The 15,960-nt window shown below is 37.3% G+C and overlaps 1 pseudogene; it reads left to right on the top strand.

Moving 5' to 3' along the window:
- The first annotated feature begins 8,196 nt into the window (after nucleotides 1–8,196).
- On the top strand, nucleotides 8,197–12,157 carry LOC102872062 (annotated as a pseudogene).
- Nucleotides 12,158–15,960: the final 3,803 nt, after the last annotated feature.

The raw sequence follows: 15,960 nt of genomic DNA, 5'->3' as shown, positions 1-15,960 counted from the left end.
TAATAATGACTAACTTATTGATACTTAATAGTTACTGATCATCATTGAAACATTTTGTCTTATCAACTCATTTATTATTATAAACATCTTACAAATATTGAGTCATTTAATCTTCACAGCAATAGGACGGAATAAGTATTGTCACTACTACTGCTTTAGCACCATACTTGAGAGGTGGGGGGTTATGAAAGGGAGACAGACCCTCCACCAATAGATTGACACAGAGACTACAGCACTGAACTCGAGGGTGTCAGATTGTGAGGATGGCAAAGATTAGGAGAGTATTCAGGTCTGTTGTTCACGGGGTCACTATGAGTCATACGTGACTCAATGGCAGCCAACAACAACAATAGCTATTTTGAAGATCAGGAAATGGATTCGAAGAATTTTAAATTTCTTAAAAGAAGTCAAGCTCACTTAAAGAGATACCGTTATAATTTCAAGAGCATAGATGAGGAAATTAAGCCACAGATAAATTAACAAAATTAGCTCAGCTGCCCAGCTAGCATAATACAGAACCAACATTTTACACAAGCAATTTGGCTGTGGATTCCGTGTTTTTAATCACTTCACTATGACATATTTTGAAAAGTCTTTTACATCCAGTTATGAAGAGCAACCATGTCAGTCTTGTGCCTGATCCAGGCCATAGTCTTCACAATTACTTGCTATGTGTCAGAAAGCTGAACAATGACTAGGGATGGTAGGAGAATTGATGCCTTTGAGCCGTGGTGCTGGAGAAGAATATTAAATATACAATGGACTGCTAGGAGAACAAACAGATTCTGCCTAGAGAGGGTAAAACCAGGATATTCCTTGGAGGCAAGGATTCTGAAGCTTCATCTGACATATTTTTGGGTATTCTGCAAGGATTGACCAGTCCTTGGAGAGGGAGGGTGGATGGACAATGCAAAAAAGGAAGACCCTGGATAAGATGGATTGATTCAGTGACTTTGGGGATGGGGGCAGGTGTGTCAGAGACAATAAGGTTGTCACAGGATATAGAAGGATTCAGAGCTCTTGTAAATGGAGTTGCTATGAGATACAAGTGACCTGAAGGCACAGAAGAAAAAAGAGCAATAATATTTGTATTAAAAATATTCAAGCTCTAAAAAAAAAAAAAAAATCCAGCTCTGGCATAGCTCTGGTGTCCTAGTGGAAAGAAGCTGCATTACAATCCCAAAGGCATGTGGTTTGAGGTGATCAGCTGCTCCATAGAAAAAGGATAGGCAATCTCCTCCCCTGCAATTAAATGCCTCTGAAAACCTACTGGAGGGTCAGCTATAGGTCTGTTCAGATTCTATGGCACACAACAACAACAACAACATATTTATATATTATATACTGGGTTTTGTTGTTATGTTGTTGTTGTTGTTATGTGCCGTCGAGTCGTAGTTTGCGACTCATAGTGACCCTATGTACAACAGCCCTAAACCCTGCTCTATCCTGTGCCAATCGCATTGCCTCTGACAGACCCATCCTGATTACCCCAGTCACCGAATCAATCCACCTCATAGAGGGTCTTCCCCTCCTGCACTGTCCCTCTACCCTACCAAGCATGATGTTCCTCTCCAAGGACCTGTCTCTCCTTGCAACATGTCCAAAGTATGCCAGACGAAGCCCCAGAATCCTTGCCTCCAAGGAGTAGCCTGGTTTAACCCTCTCTAGGATGGATCTGTTTCTTTTCTTGGCAGTCCATGGAACATTCAATACTCTTCTCCAGCACCACAGCTCAAAGGGGTCAATTCTCCTTCTGTCCTCCCTAGTCATTGTCCAACTCTCTGATGCATAACAAGTGATTGCAAAGACCATGGCCTGTATCAGGCGCACCTTCATCTCCAGAGAGACAGCGTTGCTCTTGAGTACTTTAGAGAGGTCCCTAACAGCAGACTTTCCCATCGCGATACGCTTTTTGATTTCCTGACTGCTGGTGCCAAGAGTGTTGACCGTGGAGCTGAGCAAACTGAAGCTGTGAACAATCTCAATCTCTTCGCCATCCATCCTGATGCTACCGATGTTATAGCCATAGAAAATTCTTTAATGAGTTAAATATACCCCAACCCTTTCATTTGTTATTTTCTGCGAAGCATTAATAATTTTCCTTAACTGCAAGAAATTATGAGGCTTTGGGATCTGTTCCACTGTGTCAAATGATTTGTGCAAAACTGCTGTGCATGTATAATAGCAATTGGTTTGACTTTATATATGTTGACCTTGGATAGAGTATAGTAATTATTGTAATAATTATCAATAAAAAACATTTTAACTAGAAATCTACTCTAAGTGTAGAAGGCAAAATAAAAAAAATAGAAGAGCAAACGGCAAAACAGAAAACACATAAGATAAAGAATATGTCAAAACTTATATCAGTCAAATATTTTACTATCAGTTTTGCATCAGAAATATACTCTTAAATAATAAGGATGAAGACTCATAAATGTTCTAATAACCTTATATTTAGAAATAACAAACTAGACCAATTATTTGTTTCTTTTAAATAATTCTGAATACATATACAGAGATCAATTTTTTTAAAGACTGCAGATTTTCTTTTCTACAAATATGAAATGTACTGTTTTTCTGATAAGCTATATTACAACCCCTCTACCAACCACCTAACACATCCAAACAATAGAGGGAACTCAATGCTTAGTGTTACCAGTATTGACTGGAGTGTTCAGGGGTTCTGATTAAAAATTCCTATTCCTGGGCACTATTCCAGACTCTGAGAAACAGAATTTCTGATAAATCTGCATTTTAACAATATCACCATTCAAACTTAAAGATGAGAAACAAAATAATTATAAAATAATGGGCTTTTTATACTATGTTTTATGGGATGTTACTTGATGTTCACTTGGGAGACACATGATTTTACTAACCAGTTATAAAAGTGAATTTTTTTCTCTCCTCCTCCAAGTCCAAGCCTAGGTAGTATGAACATGCAAGACTTCAGTATGGATATTCTGGCTAATAAATCACAATTATCTCAACACAGGTACATTGTGAGTCATCTTTATATTAAAACATAAATTTTCCAGAAACACTTTGGAGAACTAGGCTTTGGAGGAAGTACAGGATAAATTATGCTCTGTGGCAAAAAAGCATGGATAACTTAAAGTAGAAAAAATAGATGAAGTGGAGGTAGAGGGAGGACACACCAGTGTAGGTCACTAGCATGCTGTTCATAACACCTTCAACCCCCAACAACAATACAGATTGTGGAAACTTAGAATATTAAGGAAAAGAGAATTAACTAATGCATAAAAAAATTCTGAACGTCATGTGGGACCTCCCCCCTCTTTAAATGTTAAATTACTGATCAAGCCTGTATTTCATATTACCAGAGAAAGAAAGAGTCTATCATTGTATTACAGAAGCAAGGAGAAAAACTTGGGTGGATTCAGACAGGATTTTGCTTTGCCCTGACAAATAAAGGAAAAAGTAACTGTATAGAAAGAAGAGACATCGTATATTTTCTTACTCTTCCATTGATGTTTTAAAGAAATTGGGGAAAGATTGAAGAGAAAATGAAATCTAAATACACTCAGTATTATCATTGTTGTTGTTAAAGTTGGTGAAACTAGAAATGAGCTCTAACTTTACTCACTGTTGAAAATAAACTGATGAAGCTAATCCGCTCTTGATAAGTTCTCGAGAATGAGAGTAACCTATGTGGTGCGTGAAAGAAGTATTTCCAGCAGGATTTGCTTTAGCCAATGAGTAGAATTCTTGAGAATTAACAGTTAGATGAGCTGGGATAAGATGGATAAGGTTTTGTTGTTACTAGGAAAAAGATATCAGGTTATTGCAGAAATATCAAAGGACTCAAGCTTGTTGGAGATACTTAAGGCTGTGATAAACAACAGTCACATTCACTTAGCTTTAAGTAATACAAAACCACCTAGGACTAAAACCGAGGACTATAATATTCATTAAAGAAAAGCTTGTAAGAACGCTAGTAGTCCTAATCCACATTATAAACAGTCTTCCAAGTGTCCTGAAAAACCTACAACCAAGAGAAGATAAAATGGATCAATGGGACCTTCTAAGAATCAAATCACTATGCACATCCAAAAACTTTTCCAAAGGGTAAAAAAGGGAAGCCACAGACTGGGAAAAAGTATTTGGTAATGACACGTCTGATAAGGGACTTATAGCTAGAATTTACAAAATACTTGAGCACCACAACAAGAAAAAGGTAAATAATCCAGTATAACAAAGGGTACAGGATATGAACAGACACTTCACCAAAGAAGACATTCAGATGGCAAATAAACACATGTAGAAATGTCCCAAAATCCCTAGCTCTAAGAGAGATGCAAATCAAAACAACTATGAGATATCATCTCACCCTAGTCAGAATAGCAAAATTTAACAGAACAGCAAGTAACAAATTCTAGCGAGGTTGTGGAGAAACTGGAGCCCTTATTCACTGTTGGTGGGAGTGTAAAATGGTGCAACCACTGTGGAAGGCTGTATGGCACTTTCTCAAAAAGTTACAAATAGGGATACCATTTGACCAAGCAATTCCACTACTGGGAATATACCCTAAAGAGACCATAACTGCCAACCAAGCAGATATATGCACACCCATGTTTATTGTGGCTTTGTTCACAATAGCAAGGAGTTGGAAACAACCTTAGTGCCCATCCACAAATGAATGGATAGAGAAGCTGTGGTATATTCACACAATGGAGTACTACACTGCATTGAAAAACAAAGAACTCATGCAATACTATTCAAAATGGGTGACCCCGGAGGACATTATGTTGAATGAAGTTTCTCAGTCACAAAAGGACAAATACTGCAAGGTGCCGCTGTTGTAAAACAGGACTGACATCAGGGTTGGGGGCGGTGACTGAGAAAGATGGGATAAATAATGTACACTGCATTGAAACAGATAAGGAAGAAAACTGTTTATAAGAATATGTGATTATGTATTTTTGTCATGACAGGAGTCCAGAGCGAAGGCTGCCTAGTGGAGTGGACCTGGGGTGAGGGATTGTAAAACAATGAAGGAATTTTTCCTTTACTTTTCCAAGTGTGTAGGGTCCTAGGGGGGAGGGTTGGGAGGGGAGAAAAGTGCAACAATGAATGAATGGAAATCCAAAGTCTCTGTAAATTTTCATTGAAAATAATAATAAATTAAAAACAGAAACACAAACCACCACCAAGATGCATTCACAAGAATAGTAACTTACAGGGTGGTCTTCCCATGACCATGGGGACTTTAGAAAAGGGTTTTCTATTTATCTCAAAAAGCTGGTCCTCATCTAAGTATCTATTTGGATCATCATTTTTTTTCTTATTCTATAATCTTTCTTACCAGCATTATTGTAAAACTAGATATGACTGTGGAAGTTTCTTAGAGTCTTATAGAGCAGTAAATTTCGTCTTCCTGTACCCAGACTTGTCTTTTTAAGAAATAGTCTTACCTTGAAAAACAGATTTTACAGAAAACTCATATATTTCTATGTGTTTCATACCTTTTACCTTTTTTTCACACTGTCCTAACATCTCTCCTAAACTCCACATCATGTTCCTAGCGTAAACAGAATTTGGTCTCAGAAAAGATTTTGAAATCCTTACCATGTATCAGCCTTTCCACTGATAAGGAAATAGAGTTTAATCTGAGGCCAGTTTAAGCTTGTAAAGGTTCTCTTGTGTCTTCTTTTTCACAACATTCTAAAATCAAGACAATAACCCATTTTTGTAAGGACAAAGCAACTGGAAGAATAGAAAACAGAAGGAGTAGAGGCAATGTCAGTAGTAAACCTAACAGTGTGGAGTCCATTCCAACTCCAAGTGACCCTATGAACGCAAGTAGAAGTGCCGCATAGAATTTCCAAAACGCCAAATCTTTACAGAAACAAGCAGTTTCCTCTTTCCCCCTACCTTCCAGTTAATACTTGAGTACTAAGCCATCTTGTCACCCTGGCTCCTATGTAATCAAGATATTAAAAGTAATAGCTTTATTTAGAATCCCTGATTTCATAACAGGAAACTTAACTGAGCCAAGTGATGCTTTAGGGACTTTACAAGATGGTCTTCGCCCTATGCTTCATGTCTCTCTTTTTCTCCAAAAGTCTTTCTCAAATGTGAAGCTTCTCAACTGCTGTACTCCTTATATTTATCAAAACCATGAAATGGAAATATGAGGACATTTTTGTGCCTGTTGTCTTTCCTGTGCTTAGAGAAATGCTTGGCATTCTAGGATTTTGTCTTTTTAAACGTATGTTATTGTTGTGTGCCAATGAGTCAGAGCCAGCCCAGAGTATCTGAACTTCTAGTAGGTTTTCAGAGACAGTTTCATTCAGGAGACGAACTTGCCCATCTTTCTGTCGTGGGGCAGAGAAGAATGACATGTTCCAGCTAACAGAAGCAGCCCTAGATATACTCAGCTGTGTACGTCAGGAAATTTGGAGGACAGAACTGAAAAACTGCTATGAGTAATTGCAACCAATGATTTTTTTTTTTACTTGAAGGGAATGTTGTTCTAAAGTTACCAATGATTCTTTTGAATATTTAGTTTTCCCCATTCTAAAATCACTGTTCACTTTTTAAAGATTTTAAAATAGCTCTCTCACTAATGCAACCGAGAGGCCATGCATAATCTGGCTTCTACCCAGCCCTACATCTTTATCTTCCCTAACTTCCACCTAGCTAGTTGACCCTCCAGTGACTCAAAGAAGTCACACACATTATGATTTCAGAAAAGTTGCATATTCTGTTTCCTTGGCTCGGAATACTCATCTACCATCCTTTGCTTTTTTAACTCATATTAGTCTAACTTGCAGTTGCCATGTTACTTCTTTGAAAAAACATTCCTATTGTCTTTGATTATATAAAATCTCCTTGGTGTGCATACATCTTCGAGTAGTTATTTCAGAATGTAGCTCTAGAAAAGTCTGAAGAGGACTTCTGATTAGTAGTCCTGGAGGAGCAGAAAGTTAGAAGACTCAAAACAAAAACCCTGGAAAGAAAGATACCGGAGAATTTGGGTTTACATCTTCTGTTACTTTCTGTATATCATCGTATATCATAAACAGAGTGTTGAAATTATGTTTGTGCTCGTACCAGCATCTGATGTGATCAAACCTAAAGCTTCCTAGACAGTGGGGGCAGAGGGGGGTTGGGAAATAAGAATATTAATATGAGGATGCTAACCACTGACACTGATGTGTCAAAGGCAATAAAGGTTACTCATGGTGGACAGTGTTTGGTGGAGCTCCCCAAATAAAACAAGCTTGGAAGCAGAAGTGACATCTACTTCTGAAATGGCTTGCCTCTGAAAACTCTAAAGTGCAGAAACAATGAAAGATATATAAGTGTTCAGGTTTTTCATTCATAGGGTTGTTATGAGTCATCTACGACTTGATGGCACTTAACAACAAGATGAGAAATCATCAATGTTCTACTAACATTAGGTTTAGAATGAGTAAATAAATGAGACCAGTTATTTATTCATATTAAGTCTATATACAAACAGAAGTTAACTTATTTAAAGCCATAAATATGACTTTCTGTAACTATTTCAACACTGTTACAAATAACCTAACTCAACTAAGCAATAGAGAGAAGCGGAGCTCTGTGTTATAACTCTTATTAGAATAGCCCGGAATCAGATAAAACTATCCCTGCTTCTGGACTCTGTTCCAGACAGTTGGAAATAGAATTTCTGGAAAATATGTATTTTAACAATATAAACATTCACACTTAAAAATTGGAAACAAAATAATTATATATTATTATCTTCATTTCAATAGAAGCTTTAACTCTTAATTTCAAATAAAGTAATATCTCAATCTTTGTGAGTTGTCAAGTGGTGTCCAGTTGAGAGAGATATAATTCTACTAACTAGACATAACATTTTACATATCATTTCATTTCTTCCCTCTCTTTTTTTTTCCTGCTTAATATGTTACTTATCTGGCCTGTCTTTTCAACTTTAGTAAGTCATTATTTGTTTCTCCCTGACAAACATAGTAAAATATGGCTGCCAAGAGATAAGGGACATCTTATGTTTTTCTTTTATTCCCTCATTGACATTATAAAGAAATAGAGTAAATGCTGAAAAAAATTAAATACTTTTAATATTGTTAAAAGAAGGTGAAACTTGAGATAGACTTGAAGTTTACTCACAGTTGAAGAGCAGCATATGAAAAAAAATCCATCCATGATAAGTTTTAGGGCATGAAGGTAACAGACATGTTAGTGTAAAATAAATATTTCCAACTGGGTTTGTTCTAGGACAATGAGCGCTATTCACAAGAACTGACAAATAGATGAGTCTGTATAAGCTAGATAAGATTGAAGCTATATATATATATAATTGTTGATTGTCTTTAAGTTGAGCATGACTCATAGCAACCCTATGAACAAAAGGCCTGAAACCCTTCTACAAATACTGACATTTATCAAAGTTCATAGTTTCCAGAGGCATGATATTTAGGAAGTGGATGCCACTCCTGCTTCCAAATACACACACACACACACACACACACACACACACACACACACACATATACATACATTAGGAAAGGTTATCAAGTACCTTCAGAAGTATCAAAGCAGTCACATTTGTTGGAGATGTTATAAAAAAACCTCTAAGTGAACAGCAGTTACATTCAACTAGCTTTGTAAAGTATAAAACCAACTAGATATATTGAAAGCATAATAACAACTTAAAGAGTGGTCTTTTTATGATGACAAACAACTGTTATCACAATGCTTTATCAAAGTGCTAGTTAATGATCATTCTCCAGGTCCCTATTCACATTATCATCTTTTCTGTCTACAGTCATTCTCATCAGCATGATTGCACAGCTTGCTATGGCTCTGAATGTTTCCAGGAATCTTATAGACTGAGCATTTAAATTGGTTTTATGGTATCGAGAGTTGTCAGTTATGCAGATCTTCCTTGCAGAAACTGAATAAGAATTCAAGCACTTACTGCAGAAGATTAAAGACCACAACCTTCTATATAGTTTATATATCAACATCAAGAAAACAAAAATCCTCAACATTAGACCAATAGGCAACATAATAATAAACAGAGAAAGAGTAAAGTTGCCAAAAATTTAATTTTACTTGAATTCTCAAGCTATGGTAGCAACAGTCAAGAGATCAAAAGACATGTTGCATTGGGAAAAGCTTCTGTCAAGAACCTCTTTAAAGTGATAAGAGAAAGGTGCCAATTTAAAGACTAAAGTATGTCTGATCCCAGCCATGGTGTTTTAAATTACTTTCTATTGTTTCTGAGAGCTGCACAGTGAATTAAAATGACAGAAGAAGAATTAATACCTGTGAATTGTGGTGCTGAAGAAGGATACTGAATGTCTAATGAATTTCCAAAAGAATTTATACTATAGATAGAAAGGTAGAAGAAATTAAACATCAACACAAGAAAGAACGGGTGCAACCAGCACAGTACTGGAATTAACCAAAATGCATGAAAACACAATCCAGAATATCAAGACAGTTTCTAGCAAACTGGAGGGACAAAAAAAGAAAAAAAAAAAAACCAGAACAGAAGAAATGGAACAAAGAGTCCAAAAGATAAGAACATCAATGGGAACACCCTAGAAGAATCAAAGAAATTGTTGTTGTTGTTAGGTGCTGTCTAGTTGAGCATGATTCTATCCTGTTCCATCTTCACACTTCTTGAGACCTTAGAGCCTATTGTGGTAGTCACCACATCAAGCCACCTGGTCGAGGGTCTTCTTCTCCTTCACTAACTCTCTACCCTTCTGAGCATCATGTCTCTCTCCAAGGAATAGGCCCTCTTAGCAACATGCTTGAAGTATGTGAGTTGAAGCCTCATCATCCTTGCCTCCAAAAAGCACTCTGGCTATACCTTCTTCCAAACATATTTGTTGTTTTTTTGGCAGTCCACAGGCTGTTAAGTGTTCTTCTCTAACACTACAACTCAAAGGTGTCAATTATCCTGTCATTGTCCAGCTTTCAGATTCATAGCAAGTGATCAGAAGGAAAGATTAGAATCACATAGGATGAAACAATAAGGAACAACATACACGATCAGGATCCTATAACACAAGGTGGTGGGGAGGAGGGAAAGCAATGAGAAAATCGTGAAAGGTACTAGAAGAAAACTTGCCAGTCATTATGAAGAACAAGGAAATCCCAATCAAGAAACTCAGTGACTTCAGAGAGAGTAGATTGCAAGAAAAAACATCAAGACATACCATAATCAATTTTACCAAAATCTAAGATAAGGATAGAATACTAAAAGCACTGTAAGAAAAACAGACACCTGCAAAAGAAATCCAATTAGACTAAGTTCTGATCTCGCAACAGAAATTATGCAAGCAAGAATACAATGGGATGGTAGGTGATAGAAGACTGAAAGTAAACAACTGCCAGCCAAAGAAACTTATATCCAGTAATGTTGTCCATCAGATATGAAGGGGAAATTAGGTCATTTGTAAGAATGCAGGAACTATAAAAAGTATGAAAGCAAGACCACTCTACAGAAAATTCTGAGGGAAGTCTTTCACAGAGAGACAACAAAGGAAAGAGGATGGACAATAATAACCAGAAACAACAGAAAAACCCCACTATGAAACACTAATATATTTCTAGCAGTGGAATAGCTGAATTGTATGTAATATCTATGTTCAGATTTTTAAGGAAAGCACTAAACTACCTTCCAGAGTGGTTGTAAGTTTTTATAATCCCATTAATAGTATATGAGAGTTCCATTCCTGTGTTTCTGCATACTCTCCAACATTCACTGATTGCTGTTCTTTTAAACTTTACCAGTGCTACTGGGGTGAGATGGTATTTGATTGTGGTTTTGATTGGTGTCTTTCTTACTGCTAGTGATTTTGAGCATTTCTGCATGCATCTGTTTGCCATCTGAATGTCTTCCTCTGTGAAAGGTCTTTCCAAGTCTTTTGCCCATTCTGTAATTGTGTTATCAGTCTTTTTCTTGTGGAGGCCCTGTATATCCATGGGGAAGGGGAGCAAAGAGGGAAAATGAGTGTGGGAGAGGAGAAAATCACAAGGTAGCAGAGTTTGGTGGGCAAAGGGACTGAGTAAGAGAATTAGGAAAAAATCTAGGAGGGACCTGAAAAGGCCAGGTAATGGTGGGCATGTATCAAGGGTGATTAACTTTAGAAAACATAATGTATGGGAATGATCATGTGAAACACAATGAGAACAGAAAAAAAACTGTGAGAGACAATGAATATAAATGAAACAAAGTGTATATGAATCTTGTATGTAAACCGATATAAAATACAAATAATTACATTTTTTTAAAGGCACAAGACATATCTAAGAGGGAAAAATGGCAGCCCCTGAAACTATGTCGAAGTCACACAATAGGGGTTCCTCAACCCCAAGAGCAATTGTTGGTATTGGAAGTGACAGGATCTGGAAAAACCACATTTGTACAGAGGATCACAGGATACCTACCTAGACAAGGGTCTCCACCTTTTGTGATCTACCTTGGACCCAGCTGTGCACAAATTTCCTTTTCCTGCCAATATTGCTATTTGTGACACTGAAGTAGGAAGAATTCACAAAACAATATGGACTTGCATTTAATAGTGGTATAGTGACCTCATTGAATATTTTTGCAACCAGATTTAGCCAGACCCATAACACATCTAAATATGTCTTAATTGACATACTTAGATAGATTGAAGTATTTACCTGGTCAGCTTCTGGCACAATCATCACTGAGATCTTTGGATTCTCATTTCCAACAATTATTATTTTATGTAATGGACACATTGAGAAGTACCAACCCTGTGACCTTAATGTCAAATATGCTCAATGTGTACAGAAACTTTTATAAAATCAAGCTTCCTTTTATTGTGGTCATGATCAAAATTAACATCATTGGCTATAGTTTTGCAGTAGATGGGATCCAGGATTACAAGACTTTCCAAGATGTCTTGAATCAAGAGACTATACATGTCAATAACTCGACTTATTCCATGAGCTTGGTGTTGGATGAGCTTTACAGTTAACTCAGGGCAGTAGGTGTCTCTTCTGTTCAGAGTTCAGGCTTAGATGAACTCTTTGTACCAGTGCTGCTGAAGAATGTGAAAGGGAGTATTGTCCTGAATACGAATGTCTAAAGAAATCACTGGCCAGTGCACGGAGTCAGCAGGGACTGCCATAGACACTGCATCTCCTGTGATGGACCCTTCTGACTTGATTCTGACTTGAGGAACCTTGGATGAAGAAGATGAGGAAGCAGACAGTGACACTGATGATACTGACTACAGAGTTACAGATAGAAGCCATAAAGAACCAGCGTTCCAGAACTTTATGCAAGAATTGACAGCATGATACTGGAAGAGAAGCAACAAATAGGAGAGATTTGAAGAAAGTTATTTCTCTAAGTTGAATTTTTGCAACTCAACGTGAAACTATACTTATCTCACTGCTGAGAGGTTACCATAAAGGACAGGTTTCTTCAGGGAAGCAGAAGCCTCTTTTTAAAAAGTTTACATATGATGATGATTGCGTTGAGCATGATTCACAGCATAACTATCATTTCTCAAAGTACATAGAGTTTCCAGAGGCATGTTGTTTAGGAAGTGGATGCCACTCCTACTTCCAATATAAATATGTATTAATTTTAGAATGATTTATTTACAAAGTTTGTGTACATTGTTTTTCACACCAGATCTGTCCCCTTTCCTTTACCACCCACCCCCCCAATCAAATTGAGTATACCCTATGATTATTGTAGCTCAAGTATGAGGATCCAAGGATGGGAGGGAGGGGGCTTAATCATAGGGTCACAGAAGTCCCTTTTAAAATTTTTAAAAAGCTACTCCTTAAAGGTAAGGATAGTAAAACTTCTTTTCACATTCTTTGGGCATGTTTTTCAGGAGGAACAAAAACCTTGGAATAGGACACTATGCTAGGAAAGGTGGAGGGTCAGAGAAAGAGGGAGTCTCTCAACAAGAAGGATGGACACAGTAACTGTAACAACAGGCAGAAGTACATCAGAGAGCCTGAGGATGGCACAGGATAGAGCAAGGTTGAGGTCTTATACTCACAGGATCACTATGAGTATAATCAACTTGATGGCACCTAACAACAGCTACAGATTTGTCTGTCCAAAGGGATAGTCTATCCCTGACAAGTAGATTTTTTAAAACACTTGTCAAATGATTTCCTGTGTTTTATTGGCATTTACTTGACACATTTCCTAACACCTCCCTGATCTCCTTGTTACTTTCCATCTCCTGTCCCTTATACGAACTTCTCTTTGCTGGTGTTTCTTATGTTTCGCATTATACAGAATTTGAGCTCAGAAGGGATTTTTAGTTCCTTGCTAAGTATCAACCTTTCCACTGATAAGGAAATAGAGTTTAATGTGAGGGCAATTTAAGCTTGTAATTGTCCTGTTTGTCTCTTCTTTCTCACAACACTTGTAAATTAAGACAATAATCCATTTTTTAAAGGGCAGCATAACCGGAAGAAAGGCAAACCGTGGGAGTGGATGTAATGGTATAGGCGATTATTAGTAAGCCTACTGCGGAGGAGTTGAATCCAACTCATAGCAACCTTACAAACTGAAAAAGAACTTCACTATAGACTTTTCCAAGACCTTAAATCTAGGAACAGACTGTATCCTCCATCTCAGTAGGAGCTGATGAATTCAAATCACTTATCTTTTAAGTTAGCTGTTGAGCACTTAGTCATTGAGACAAACATGACTCCTTTGTAATAATTGTTATTGTGTCGCTGAGTCAGAACTGATGAACATCTGACCCTTCAATGGGATTTCAGAAGATGTAAATCACATGGGAGGAGATCTTTCTCCCACAGAGTTGCTAGTGGATTTAAACGGCCTATTGTTGGTTTGGTGGCATAACTCTTTACTACTAAGCCACCAGAGTTCCGTTATAATAAGTTGTTGTTGTTGTTGTTATGTGCCAGTGAGTTGCCTGCAACTCATAATAACGCTATGTACAACAGGAAGCCTGCCCTATTCTCAGCCAGTCTCACTGACTCTGACACACCTATCCCATTGCCCTAGTTACAGTGTCAATCCATCTCATCTGGGCTCTTCCTGTCCTGCACTGTCCCACCACCCTTCCGAACATGATGTCCTTCTCTAACCATCAGTTCCTTCAGGACCAAAGTATGTGAGACGGAGCTTCAAAATCCTAGCCTCCAAGGAGAAACTTGATTTCACCTTCTCCAAAGCAGAGCTATTTATTTTCTTGGTGGTCCATAATATGTTCAAGATTCTTCTCCAGAACCACAACTCAAAGGCACCAATTCTTCTTCTGTCATCTTTAGTCTTTGTCTGGCAATCTGATGCAAAGCAAGTAATCATGAAGACCATGGCCTGGATCAGGCACACAGTCTCTAGAATGGCATCATGTGTCTCAGTAATCTGGAGAGGTCCCTGACAATATATTTTTCCAATGCAATTAATCTTTTTTATTTTTAGACTAACTAAAATGAACGACTCAGCCCACAATTGCTGATTTCATAACATTAAACTTAATTGAACCATGCTTTAGTGATTTTTTCAATATGAATTTCCCCCATTCTCTATGTTTCTCTCTCTCCATGTTTTTTCTTAAATTATACTTTTAGATTGCTGTGTAATAACATTATAGTGAAAAAGGCAGCAACATCGTCCTGTCAAAATGATGATGTGGTCATAGCAATTGTCTCATTTCCATACTAGACAATGTTATGCCATCCTTAGACACTGAGAATATGACTAATGTTCTTGTGTCCTTTGCTTTTCCAGAGCTTAGTGAAAAGTTTGACATTATAAGATTTTGCTGAAAAGGTCTGCCCAAAATAGTAAAGGAAAGCAAAGTAGAAGTGAAAAAATTAGAAATTCCTACATAATTATGATGAAAGTTTGTTATTCTTCCTCCCTGTTGCTGCAGTTCAGTCAACTACAACACATAAAGACTCTGCCATCGAAACCTTGACCTCTCCCTCACCATCCTCAGAATCTCCACCAACCCCAAGCTCACTGTTGCAATCACTGTGTCAACACATTCTGGTGTGGGCCTTCCTTTGTGAAGCTAACCTTCTACTTTTCCCAGGAGTAGCCATGTCCAAAGTATGTGAGATGAAATTTCACCAGCCTTGTCTCTAAAGAGCATGCTGGTTGTACTTCCTCCAGGCAGATTTGTTTGTTATTTTAGTAGTGCATAGGATATTCAATAATCTTTACTAACCTTACAATTAAGAAACACTGGTTTCTTCTTATTGTTCAAATTTCAGATGCATATGCAGCAATTAAAATGACTGTTTTGGATCAGGTGCCCTAGTGTTTGAACTAACAACATCCTTACTATTTATAACTTTAACAGGGTCCATAACAATAGGTGGTTTTTTTCAGTGCAACATAGTCTTTTGATTTGTTGACTGTGACTGCTACCACAGGTGTTGATGGCAGACCCAAGTAAAATGAAATCATTGACAACTTCAATCTTTTCTCCATCTATCATGATGTTGCTTGTTGGTCCAATGATAAAGATTTTTGTTTTCTTGTTGCTGAAACATAATGTCTTTTATCTTTTTTACCAAGTGCCTCAAGTCTCTGGCATACATCTTTATTAATTTTAAGCCATGTAGCATTTTTTTGTTATGTTTGGCCTATATATAGGTTTTTGTATAGATGTCGTAAAAGCACAATTATGTGTTCTGGGATTCTTGTGCTTTGGCTTTTATTTCAGTTAAATACAAGGAAATATCTTTCTGGTATTCTCTGCTTTCAGTCATGATATGGCTTCAGCAATGACATCCTTCATGCCACAGCGTCTTCTGTATCTAATTTTCATTTCTGGTCATTATAGCAATTTTTAAGCAATTTAAATTTTCAGCAAGATCTTACTTGCATATGATATAAATGAGGTTGTTATTGTTATGTGCTGTTGAGTTGCCTGCAACTAATAGTGACCCTATGTACAACAGCTTTGAAGCCTACCCTGT

Source organism: Elephantulus edwardii, unplaced genomic scaffold (genome assembly GCF_000299155.1).
Source record: "Elephantulus edwardii isolate Elephantulus edwardi_28Jun2011 unplaced genomic scaffold, EleEdw1.0 scaffold00002, whole genome shotgun sequence".
In the NCBI taxonomy this organism is placed as follows: domain Eukaryota; kingdom Metazoa; phylum Chordata; class Mammalia; order Macroscelidea; family Macroscelididae; genus Elephantulus; species Elephantulus edwardii.
Note: the sequence above shows the minus strand (reverse complement) of the source record. Positions and strands in the feature narration are given on the sequence as shown.